The sequence below is a fragment of the Trachinotus anak genome, unplaced genomic scaffold, assembly GCF_046630095.1.
Source record: "Trachinotus anak isolate AG129_WGS33_773 ecotype Australia unplaced genomic scaffold, CSIRO_AGI_Tana_v1 ptg000025l, whole genome shotgun sequence".
Taxonomy (NCBI): Eukaryota; Metazoa; Chordata; class Actinopteri; order Carangiformes; family Carangidae; genus Trachinotus; species Trachinotus anak.
Window position 1 is genome coordinate 12,147,297 of NW_027273876.1, and position 13,699 is coordinate 12,160,995.

Here is a 13,699-nt window from a genome sequence, read left to right on the forward strand (position 1 = left end):
GGCTGCTTCCAACACTACAGGGGGAATTTGATGTCTGCATGCTGTGTTACATACCTAGAATACAGTGGGAAAGGACACATCGGCCAATCTGTTATTTCTTAGATTAATTGGTTACTGTAAAGGTCCCTGAAGCAGTGCAAATACCATGCATACAGTTTCAAAGTGGTTTGCACAACTGGTCTTGGTCAGTAAATTTCCCCTCCTTACCATGTGTCATTTCCCACTGCAAACAAAATGTGAACTGATCTCCACTACAGGATGCGATTACCGGGGGGACAGGAAGTGTTTTTGACTGTTGTAGGGAGGACATTTTTGTGTTGGCCATTTGAAGTTTACAGGAACAAAAAGCAAATATTAAACAGGCTATTTACGACATGTGATGTAAGGCAATTAATTATTCTACAGAACTTCACTCCTGGTATGTCTCTAGGCTTTTTCACCTAAAACTTCATGTGGCCAACTCTTACACTGTATCAGTGATATCTGAGTATTTGCTACTGTGTGTTAAACTGTATAGTTTTGGCCAAATAGTTGTCTAAAACACCTGAACATTGCACATTACGCTTTATATAATATATAATAATGTCAGGTGCTTTATTCAATGGGCCTAATATAGGTGTTACATCTCTCAATATCTAAGAATCTTTTGCTTTTCTGTTTTGAAAAAAAAAAAAGACATATCATAACTCACATTTTCTTGTTTTGTCTTGTCTTGTCTGTCTTGTCTGTGTCTGTCCTCGTCTGTCCTTTATATGTCTTTATAATTTGATAACATTTTCAATTTCTTATCCTTAATTATACTCTTTCCTTTTGTGCATCTTCTCATTTTGATTTCTTCTTATGACATCTTAAATCTCACGTTCATGTTTCAATACTGTGTAACCTTCATATCAAACTACCTGAATATGGAAAATTTGTCTTAACATCCCCAAACATTTCAACTATGATTTCTTTTTTTTTTTTTTTTTTTTTTTGCCTATGATATCAAAACAATAATACATCTTATAATCGAATGTATCGATCGATGGTTAAAATTATGTTCTTAAAGCAACGGGCTACGAGAAATCTCGCAGTCTCAATAACATATCGGGAATGGCTGGGTCATCACTGCGGCTTGCTCCTATTACTAGTCCTCCCTTTGAAACCTATGAGGCCCCAGGACCACTGCGCCGCTGTCGTTCCCCCATCCCCTCGATTTTGTAGCAGAAAGGATGGTTATGATTGGATGATAAGAGATGCATTGGATTAGCCATGGACTGATCGCATTGTAGCCTCCATTTGGATCGTACACCGTGCAAAAGCAATAGCAATAACATAAAATGAACTTGAATGTAGAAAGAACGACCTCTTGTCTTGTGAATCCAATGGTTTATGATGCATGCATCAGGTTAGCTGATGGGGTCAAATACAAATTTTAGTTTTAAAGGTTACACTTATTTTAAGTTATTAGGAGAAATATAAAAAATAATATTGAAGTTGTTAGTAAATAAAATAGTGTCAGAGGTTAAAAAAAAACAAAAAAAAACATCAAAACATGCACTGTTACATTTTAAAATTAAGTGTGTAGATGGAAATCCATTTTTGTGTGTTCTGGACCAAACAAAACTGAGCTCACAACACTGTCCAGAGAAATGACCATGAAACAAGATGCTTCAGTTCATTTAGCCAAAGAAAAAAAAAACATTTATAGATTAGATTGATGTTGAATAGGTTTCTACTTTCTGTCTTTTGTGAATATTAATGTATATACAGTGTAGATATCATTTTGGTAATTCTCTAAAAAAAAAAAAACAGACTTGGCCTCTGTAGGCCTCACTGTTAACACCTAATTTTGACATTTATTCTGATATCATTGAACACATTGTCAAAAGTTGAAAAAAGAAAGGAAAAACCTTAGCTTAAATTAAAAAGAATAACAATATTGTACCATAAGAGCCATCTCAGCTGTGCAGCCTAACGTAATATTTAAAAATTGCACTTTTATTTTATTACATTATTGTTAGGATCCTACATAAGTAATTGTTTCCTCACAGTGTACAGTTAAAGGTCTGTTCAGTCATTTTATTTGTCAGTTACAAGCATGTTATCTATTATATTTCTATATATTCATTATCATGATATTAAATGCATCGTAACAATCATACAAAAAAAAAAAAAAGTTTCATTACATGCCTTTATGTGATCGATGGAGGTAGCTGAGCTAGTGCCAGCTCGTTAAATCCTGCTGGCCTTCGCTAACTGAGCACACCAACCGCTGTGGGTTTGACAAAATAATATTTTATGCCCAGAAACGTAAGCATTCAAAATCTTTTCAGTCAACCAACGAAAAGTAAGCAGGTATTTTTTTTACACCATCCATGCTTGTTTTTTTGTTTGTTTACATGTTGTAGGTTTCTGACAAGAGAGTTTGCTACTATGCAATGCTGGTTGTTAGCAACACTAAATGACCGGATTTTATCATCTTGGAGCTTCACGGTAGCACATAGACCTCATCAACCAAGTTGATTCTGTATTCATGAAGGTAGATGGCCAGTACCTGATGTAGTGTGTTTTTTTTAGCATTTGAAAGTGACATCCTTGGTTGTTAACATTATAAGGGCAGCTGAAGACATAACGAGTCGGACTGTGATTTGTTTCCCTAACAGGAGCAGAATTTAGCAGATCCTCAGTTCACATTTTCTATTTGATGATAGTAAATGACTGAGTGGACCTTTGAAGAAATGCTAATGAGGACAGTCATGTAAATGAAATAATAGACTTGCAGGCCCACAATTTTTCAAAGAGATCTAAATGCAATGTGTTTAGAAAACTACTTAAAAGTTACAACAATAAATTAAATACAATCTGTGAAGTAAAATATGGAAGACTACATTATTTATTATATACTTAAAACAAGTACAAGCACTTTACTAACAGTCATAGTTAATTTACTAACCTTTAAAGCTTGCATGTTGGCAAAAGATACAGACCATATTAAAAAATATGAAACTGAATACGAGACCACCCCATTAAACACGTCTCTAACAAAGAATGTTCAGCTTTTCTAAACATGTATTTTACTTCGTTTTTACTTTCAACTTGTGTTTAAAATATATTTTTACATAATAATTATTATTATTTTTTGTTTAAATGATCATAATCTAAATAATCTAAATCAGTATTTTTTTTTAAAGAAAAATGTACAAATTAAAATGACTTAATTCAAGTTGTTGGTAAATCTATCTAAAAACAATATGACAGGGCTTACAGCATGACTTTTCCCTCAATAATTTATCATTGTCAATCTCTTTTAGCCAATTTATACCTTTTAATTTTGTAACCGAGGGCCCTCCTCAAATTGCCACCCTCACAGTAGATCTTATGTCAAAAGTTGAGCAAAAAAAGATTTAAAAAATAATGACATTCACATATGCAATAAACATGCAATATTACTTTAATGCTGGAAAACATGCTGTGCACATACATGTGTAAATATGCAGATATATTTTTAATCCTAAAAATGCACAGTAGACAGTCTATATATTATCTTTGATTTAGCTGTTCCAGATCTAAGTGTCCAAAAGTATTATGATGACATGAGCCATTTGTCTTGTTTCATTTCAAGCCAATGTGATCTAACTGGTACTTTAGAGTTTTTGATGTTGTGGCTGCCATTTTTGATTGTTTTAGTTTGATAATTTTCTTCACTTGTACTGGTAATGTGTATTTCATTGTTAGGAATGACTTTTCTGCACCACTGATTGTCTGAAATAACATTTGTCAAAAAAGTTCTTTCACAGACAGAAATGTAATAAGACTGAAATCATGAGGAAAAACTGTAAGTGCTTTAGAATCAACGATTATTTGCAGGTGTAAAAAGAGAGTATTTCCAGAGAGTCAGGTCCTGGTATTCTTACTGTCATAATCTATGGTCCTGATTGCCACTTTATCTAAAAATCAATGTGCTTCCAGACCCCTAAACTTTCAGGACTAAGATATGCAGTATGATGATTGAAGATGAAAGCTGACTTTTGAATTTTTGCTTGACTCTGTTGTCGACTGCAGTTTGAGAGGTTTGTAAAAGTTGTAGCGTCTCATTCAGGATAGATCCAACTTTACAGTCACTGCAAGAAGTAATGCTTGCCTGGCTTCATCTGATACGGGTTTTTGAAGGCCATCGCACATGTTTTCAGAACAAAGTTACAAATAGTTGTGCTTCTACGCAATATTGTACATTTCACCATTATGATGTCAGAAAATTACAATAATTTAGTGAAGCAGCATGCAGAACTTTGTTCCTCTAGTGACAGCAGCTCCTTAATGTATTATGTCCACCTGAACTTGTACAGTTAAAAGATAGGGAAACTCTGGGATAGTACATTTTTAAATTGTGTCAACCTGCAGAAATACCTTTTGTGAGCATGTAATGAGGAAAGATTAATTGGTCTAGATTTAATCCTCAAATCTAATTGTAGTCCACATCAGGAAACCTGAATTTTGGTCGGTAATTTTTGCTAGCATCACTTCTCACAGTGCACAAAAAAACAGTTCAACCTTTAATGTGCACATACATACTAAATAATCTTAGAATGACTCCACAGTGTGGATGTTACAGTTTGCAGATATTCTGAATGATGCCACTTTATTTGGAGCGTACGTTTTCTGTTACAGTCAATGAAAATGTCCATCCGTCCTATATATCTGCAGTGTAATGTTTTTCTTTAGTGCTTCAATTGACTGACAGTGGGAAAGAGGAATAACATAATCTTACACATCACCAATTGAATTTAAACATGTATGATTATAGAAGTACTGTATTTCCTCATATTTGCTTTGTAATGTATGCAAATGGATGTGCAGAATGTCATAAGTGTGGTTCTGTTGAGTCATATCTCATAGCTGTGGCCAATGCAAATCACCCCAGGAGATTCTGAAGTAAACATTGCTTAAGTAAACAAAACAGGCAGATGTTGTAAGTGCCTCTATGAGGCCCCTTTAGGCTCTGATGTCAGTTTAGGAGTTCATGCAAACTAGCTAGATTTAACTAGCTAAACCTTCGAAGCAATGCTTAATAGATGAGTGGTTATTATTGAATATGTACATATCTGTATCTACACATGTGAATACATTAAAGTCATATGAAATTAATATATCAATGTATGTTTTGTAAGTGTGGGCAGGAGGTTTCATAACAGCTGATTCTAACAGAGTTCAGTCATTTGTCATCAGCAAGGTGCACGTTTTTATCCTGCAGGTTTCTCACTGAAGTGGCCAAACAATCTAACTACACATGTGACAGAACCTGGTATTCTGTTTATGTATACATACATGTCTGTATTTCAAAAACCAAGTATGTTTGTTTATTTGTAATATTGCTCTATATATATATATATATATATATACACATGTACACATGATATGGTTATTTTTAAGGCATACTGTTATTAATTCAGCTATAATGAAAACTTACAAGAAAATTCATTCTTGATTGTTGTTTACTTGGACAAGAACAGGTCCTGCTTTGGGTAAATACGCTTTACTCTTCCGAATATAAATGCACGTTAAATGTAAATATTGCAGTGGTTGTTGCTAACGTACCCTGTAAGGGAGTGGATGGTAATATACTAGCAGTCATAACAGACACCGTTTCTACTATGGTATTTGGATTTACTAAGCATAGGAATATGAAATGTACTGTACTGTGCTGTGTGTCTAATACTATAGTGCATAATATGTTGTTTTATTAAGCAGATGGTTAAACTAGCTTTTTGTAGCCACTAAATGAGTGTTACATAACCTGATGTAATGCTGGGCACTCTGAGGTAAAACATCTGTCCTCATATAGCAAAATGCACTGCTCAAAGTTTGCTAAGAAGCTGAAGTATTCCTTTAAATGGTACAAGGGACCAGATGTGTTAATCATGTGCACACTATGAGAATGCATGTGCCACCCTCCACAAAAAAAATGGAATTTATATACATTTGCTGGTAGAATAACGGTACCTCAAGACCAGCTTATGAGTGTAAAATAGCAATGTAACAAAGACATCAAAGATGCCAAACAGACATTTATTTGGAGCGTTGGTCTTTAAGGACACCATAGGTCTCAGAGTACCTTATAGAACATTTATAGGTGTTGTTAACGTCCTTTTTACAAGACAGAGCTTATTCTGTCGGTGTTATACATATTTTTAGCTCTATCATATGGTAATTTGGGAATAAGAATTCTGTGCACAAGGTAATTTGGCAGAAATAATGTAACTTTGACCTGCATCAGTGCATAAGCTGTTATGATTTATAGTACCAGTGCTGTGTGTAACAACACAAAGGCTGCTTTGGCACGGTTTCAGGGCGGCACCGGTGCCAGAACAAATAAAAAGAAAGACAGAAAAGTCTGGTTTATATCCAAACAAACAGTGGTGTGCTAGTATATGGTAATGGATGGTGTCTTTAGACTTGTGTACATGTGCACTATTTTGTGAAAACTTAACACAGAGGAAAGGATATACAGGAATCTATAAATCTGGCACTAAGACTCCTTTAACTTATTCCTGATATTGTGCAGACATATTTGGGAAATTACACAGATTTATGCATCTGGCACCAGGAGACGGTCCTGCTTACATAATGAAATTATTATACTATATAATACAGTTACAAAGTCTATGGACAATGGGTGAGCATCCGTGGTGGTAAATTTTGACTAAATCCCTCACATTTACTGTACAACTGGCCTTTAAAAAAATATGAACTGTGTGTGGCTTTTTTTCTGGAGAAAACTACAACTATACAGTGGAAATTGACAGAAGAAGAGGGTGAAACGAAGAGCAGACGGGAAGAGCCTATGTGGCTGCTATAAGAGATGACGTTTGTACTGTGGGTTGATGTGTGCTGGTGAGACCAGAACAGAAGTGTTTAATCTCCCAGCAAATAATGCATGATGCCAGCACATGTGATTCAAGAACTGTTTGCCATAACTGTAGGCAAAGACTTAACACTCCACCTACTGTTGTTGCCAAACATTTTCTTGATTTAGCACCTGTGTTTGCATGATCTATAGCTTAAGTTGGGGGTTAAGCTTCCTGAAATGGTGTCAGCCAAGTTTGCTTCACAAAGTGCAATAATCTCTTTTTTTTTTTTTTTTTTGTCATGTAAAAACTTCCATGAATAGCATTGAGTATGTTTGAATGTGTCCATCTGTCAAAAATGTGTTTTTCCATGAGGTGTACACATCATTCAAATGAAAATGTTCACATACACATACATATATGCGCACGCACACACACACACATACATACAAAGACACACATATTAGTGAATAACCTCCTATGAATCCTATCACCTTACTTTGTTCACTTTGAAATGCTGTGTACATAATTGACTCCTGTAAAGATGATGGCCATATTTGTTGAGAGTGGAGAGCTTGGTGCCGGTCAGTTGGCTGGCAGCTTGTTTCATTCAGTCTGTTGTTTCTTTTTCTAATATTGTCAGTCAGTTTTAATGTCACCATTTCTTATGTGCCAACGTTGTGTCTGTATGTTGGAGATTTTGTAGCTGTACTAGAGTTGTCATTACAGTTTAAATTTGTGCACTTCATTCTGACATGCACAGTTAACCAGCAGTTTACAGGTAATGGTAATCCCTGATTACTTCCCTATTGTACATAATGTCAGCAACACTACTAATCTGTGTTATGGAAATCCATGTAATTGGCAAATTTCAAATATGAGAACAAGAAAAATCATCAATTTGCGACCAAGATTGCTTTATATTAGTCAAGCACTTCTATAAACCAATCTGCGTACATGTGCTTACCCGTAATGTTACAAGTTTAGTTACATTTCTATTTCACTGAACATGATTTTTTAAATGTCTGTTCTCTGTGAACTTAATATTAATGGCTTTCTGTTCTTGTCTTTACAGTGTTAAGTTTCTAGCATTCGCCTTCTCTCTAATGAGGAGTCAGTAACCAGTAAACACAAATTTGCGGCGGGAGCCACGTAAGCGACAGGTGTGACACGGATGGACAGTTTAAAGGAGATCTTTGGGGTGACAAGAGAGAGACCAGAGGTTAATCATGAATTAAAAAATCATATGGTCTGCTCCTCACGTTGTTACCAAAGCAGCCTCTTGGAACTCCGACCATACTTTTGACAACTTGTCTGACTGACCCCTTTTTTTTTTTTTTTTTCCCCTCTTTTTTCGGCAAACTGACTGAGCATTGCACTGACACACTTTGGGAGAGAAAAGGACTCCTGATTACACATTCCAGATGACATCTCTCTGACAACACTATACTCGCCATCTTGTATGATGACCAACTCAGTACCATCTACAGTGCTGAACAACTGCGCAACTTCACATTTCCGAAAAATCAAAGAAAAAAAAAAACAAAACAAAAACACTTGTCTTCACAGAGGACTGAATGAACAATGTAGCATCTCTGCTAACATATTGTAGCATTTGTTGGCCGGGAAATAACTTGACTTAATCCATCAACAGTTCGAAGAGAGAGGAATTTATGCATACAAGGGATCTTTTAGATGTCATTTTCCTCTTGGGTTCCTTTACAATGAAGAAAAAAATATAGAAAGTACATGAGAGACAAAGGATTGGTCTTACTCATTAACATTTGACATTCCAAAAAAAAAAAAAGAGATGCACTAAATACAAACAGTGCACATGAAATCAAGCACCCATACTACAGTCCATCATCCAAGTTTAGCACTTGTATAGCATGTTTGCCACTGAACCTATGTCTTCCATTCACTTCTATCAGACTGAAACACTGCCCACCTCACAAGTACTGAGGTAATCAAAACCAACAACTAAACACAAAGCACATGTAGCATCAGCTCAAACAAGTCATATACTGTACATTTTGACTCGCCTAAAACATTCACCATAAGAAAGTGGTGGAAAAAGACTTATCTTTATCTCTCATGTACTGACATGGGCTAGCCCGAAAATCCATGAGGGATACCAAAGGTCCTGTAGCATGCACTTGCTGAATGACCTTCTGTAATGTATTGTAGATTAGGAGAAATATTCCATTTAGGATGAGGTTTGTACTCGCCCTCATACTGGCCATTGTCTCCGTTTGGTACAAAGTCATTCCTCTAAAAGAACTTCGTCCTTTAACTGCCACTAGCATCACATTCCTATATGCACATTTAAATGTTACAAGTATTTTTTCCATGTCTGACTGACGCAGTGCTCAGTCTCTAGGAGCAAAAAGACTGACTCAAGGAGACAACAATCCTAGGGACAACTGTCAGTCTTTCTTCAATATCAGAAGATATTGGCTGGCCTAAATTACAATGAAAAGGACATCACTAGGCACTTTTTCGTCACATACAACTGTTCATTAGCTGGAAATTATGTGCTATCATTCTGAAAGGGACCAATCAGATAAATGTTCCCCCTAACACAAAGGCCGACACTGCCAATTAGGCACAAGAATTCCCAGATGCATACTGCCCCATCTCTCTCTTGTCCCTCTTGCTGCCAACGACTGCTTCACTGGCAAGTCGATGTCAAAATAAGGATGGCCCATCATCGGAGCCCTTAGGCAAAGGGGAAAATGAGAAGAAATGGACCAAGAGTAGAGCAAGTGTGGAAGTGTACAAAGAGATCAAATCTATATTTTGATAAACAAATCAACTATCCATGGCTTCGGAGAAGGTTTCTGGGAAGAAAAGGTCCAGAGTGGAAGAAAGAGAAAAAAAATATCAGATGCAAATGTGAATAGAAAATTTGGCATCATGAAATGGAGTCGAAATCCTGGAAAAAGATGGGAAGCGAATATTTTGTCATGAGGGGTGGGGAAAGGTGTTTTCCCCCCACACGCAGTGGAAAAATGTTTTTTTGAAAGACCGTGAGCAATGACAGACTCTTGCCTGTAAAGACATGGGGATGACAAAGAACGGACGCTGAGATAAACAAATGAAAAAAAAAAAAGATAATGCATTTTTGTAACTTTGTTTACCAGCATGACTACTTTGCATGACTGTCTTTTCTGCAAGCCCTTAGTTGAAGACAAGGGTGCTAGAGATACAAAAAAAGGATATATAAAATGAATTAAAAAAATGTTATATGCAATTAATGTTTTAAAAAAGATTATAATGAAAGAGAAGAGCTATATTTTGTTTTGAAAAGTAAAAAAATGTGAATATTGAAACATGTATGTTTGCAAAGTACACCCTGAACTATGTTTTGTTTGATGAAATCTCTCTGCTACTACTGCCCTACATTCCTCATTCCAGTGTTTTCGATAGTTTTACTTTGTAACGCATTGAGCAGTATATTTTCTAACCATTCTATCAACAGCGGTCATTCAAACTATAGCATTTGTGCAAAAGAACGTAACAATTCACAAAGTTGTTTTTTTCCTTCCTTGAATCATTTGCACAACCTACCGTAGCAGCAGCAGCAACAGCAGCAGTTCGAAAAACAACAGCTCTCCATACCACAACTTTGACTGCTTGATTAGTACTCATAGTTTGCTTTTTTTCTTTGGCAATAATACAAGAGTTGTCATGTGATTGTAGCAGGGCAAACGGAGAACCTCAAGAGAATCTTCAACGCCTCAGTGGTAAAGAGATTCGTAAAGGCCTTGGATGTCCCATGGCAGGATTTGGCTGGGATGGGCGGTTCTGTTCCACCAGTCCTAAGTAGAAAAATGGGAGTACAAGTGCAGGTTATCCAATAAAGACCAATAACAGACTATGAGAGATACTATAGTTGTATTGGTGAACAGTCAAGAGAGATTTCAGGTTTGCATGGAACCAACTGCCATTCCAAAGTTTGTGTGTGGTTTAAAGGACTCAGGTGTGTTGATGGTGTGTGTGGATGTAGGTGTTTTGCTATTTCTTTCTAACATAATAAATTCTAGTATATAGACAACGATAATGTGAACACCTCACAGTGATGTGTAAAAAAACGCATGCATTATGACTTGATAATCTCTCGAGGGGGAACAGAGTCTTGACATATCCCCTTAGCCTCCTATCATTGTTTGTCATGAATCCAGTCCTGATAACTATGAACACTGTGCCGTGTCGTAGAGCAGAAACGTCTTCCTCCCAGAGGCAACTGAAAACTACTCACACTCACAGTGTCAGCATGAGTGTGTAAGGTAGCTCGTCTTCGTTTTTTTTAGATGGTCAGGTCTTTGCATCCGTCATTACCCATGGAGTTACCGTCATCCAGCTGGCTAGTTGGCAGCTCATTATAGCACACTACTCATTCATGTGAGCACCAATCAAAGAGACCCAGAGCTTCCAAAATGATGTCAGTGAAGTACTTTAAGTGTTGCAAGAAAGAAAAGCTGAGAGACACCAGTGTCCACCGAGGGGAGAGTGATGTGAATAAGTCTTGCTAAAAAAAACAAAACAAAAAAACATCTCATTGTTGAGTGCTCTCCAAGCACCTCATCCTTGGTTTGGAATTCCAAGTGAGTTTCAGGCCCTGCTGGTTCAGGGCTCAGCTCAGGCAGCTGAATGGTCCTCCATCCATTCTTGGTACATTGCAGTTGGAGGCTCACCAGTATATGAGACTCAATGGTGTGATGTAGACTACAGAGACTATTCGAATTCTGTCGAGTCTACGTTGGTTTTACAGGGTCTAGAACTTACTTTTGTCTATTTGCAAAAATGTTCCATGGGATTTTGTTTTGGTCCCTTATCTTTTTAAAACTCCCGATTTCAGTTCCCATTTTGGAAGGCATTAAGCAACTATGGCTTTGATGGTCACAAAGATGCTTATGAATATTTCAGAGGTAAACTTCTAGCAATGGTGTGCACACTTGCAAAAACTTTGTGCTTCACCCAGCTGTTTGTGTTTTTATGGCCATGTACTGTCTTTTTTTTTTTTTTTACTTTCTTTATCACTGTTAATTTTTGACATTTCTTCATTCTCTACATTGTGACTGCTCTGCCAATGCCAGGCTGAAAAAGATGTCTTTCCTTTTCTATTGCATAATACTGCCATTTGATTTAGTCATGTTGAACAGAATGAGTTACAATGTTGAGAGTGCTAAGTCTGTTTTACTTTCTAAACTTTGCAATCTGTTATAACATGTTAGAGATTTCCTGTGTAATACTCACATAACCAAAAGAACAAAAATGCTTTACATGGTAAGTAGGTACCACTCTTAACCTAACAGCTACTATGTGTATTGACAAACATGTCCTCTCCAGGTGTTTGGAAGGTGTTATGTGGTCCCTGGATGACACATACTTAATGATATCCTATGTATTTTCTTTATGTGCCTGTTTCTGTTTAATATGTTTTCTGTTTGTTTAATTGAGGACACTGTATGCAATCTGCACCACGAATGCCACTGATCGACACTTACTGTATGCTCCCTGAGACACAGATGTTCTGTCATCAGTCCAGATGATTGCAACCACATGTGTAGTGGCTTTATGGCTTTCCATAGAGTGACTTAGCAATCACACTAATCTAAAAATATTTTATTTTACAAAGTGATAAGACCAGAGTTGTTTTAGAGGAAATGTTATCATGCTGAATAGATTTTTCTAACAAATATATTATTTTAATTAGAAATAATGTGATACACACCACAAAAGTCATACTAACGTACATACATCTTATATTACAGACTAACATCATGCATTTACGTAAGCATTCCAAAGATAAAAGTTGTATGTTCATTTTACATGCCATCAAATTGTATAAAACAGACTTAGGTACTAGTCCATTGTACTGCGGTCTTAGTAGGAGAGTGAATGGGGAGAAGAGGTGGTCACTGGAGCATCTGGTTGTGATTTATGCCGGATTTTATTTTTGAAATGTTGGAACACAAAGAACAACTCATCAAGAACTGTATAAAGTATATTTCAATGGAATGTTCATGATCTATCTTTTTATATTTTGAAGAAAAAAAATAGAAACATATCAATAAAGTGTCATAATTGAACATATTTCTACTATTGAGACTTAAAATGTATGAATGTCAATGCGATCTAATGTGAACCAATCTCCATAGCAGCTTGAATGAATAACTGATTAACAGTCATGAGATGCTTTTTCAGAAACATTAAAATTGCTTAAAATCATGGAATTGAACTCAAAATAAATTAAAAGTGACATCAATGGTGTGTCAGTTTGTTTAAGATTTATAACTAATGAAATGTGTGCTCATGTGCATACTGACTGATACTATCCTGTACTGACTGTCACAGTTAGCACGATTCATCAGCCTGTCAGGAACATGATACCACAATAAAGTGATTGATATAATCTGATTTGAAGTGAGGACAAAATGAAAATCAAAAGTCTTCCAAGAAACTGAAGGATGACACGTTAAATTTGTATCTGCAAGTTTAAGGACATTGTGTATTTAGATGGCAGCATTTACAAGAAGATCCAACTTTCAAGTTTCTTTTTTAGCCAGAGACCGCTGCACTAAACCATTTTGCGCTTCTAAAATAAATACTTGTCACATAATGGCAATCTATAATTTCGAGGTCATCTATAACTGTGTCATGATATTTGAGAATGATAAGGTAATGTAAGTGCACTTTTTCTTGCTCTATATCAAATGACTGTAACTGTAACTTCTAATATGCAAGAAACCGGACACCAACGTGAAATATTTTATAACTGAACTGATACAGAATAATTCTGTTTTTGGAGTAAAGAGGAAAACTTGGCGGTAACAGGAGAGACAAACTGAAAAGAAAAATGTTGACTG

The 13,699-nt window shown here is 36.1% G+C and overlaps 1 pseudogene; it reads left to right on the plus strand.

Annotated features, from left to right (window-relative positions):
• The window catches only part of LOC139609319 (voltage-gated potassium channel KCNC1-like), a 50,551-nt pseudogene extending 37,453 nt beyond the window's left edge, over positions 1 to 13,098 (plus strand).
• Positions 13,099 to 13,699: the final 601 nt, after the last annotated feature.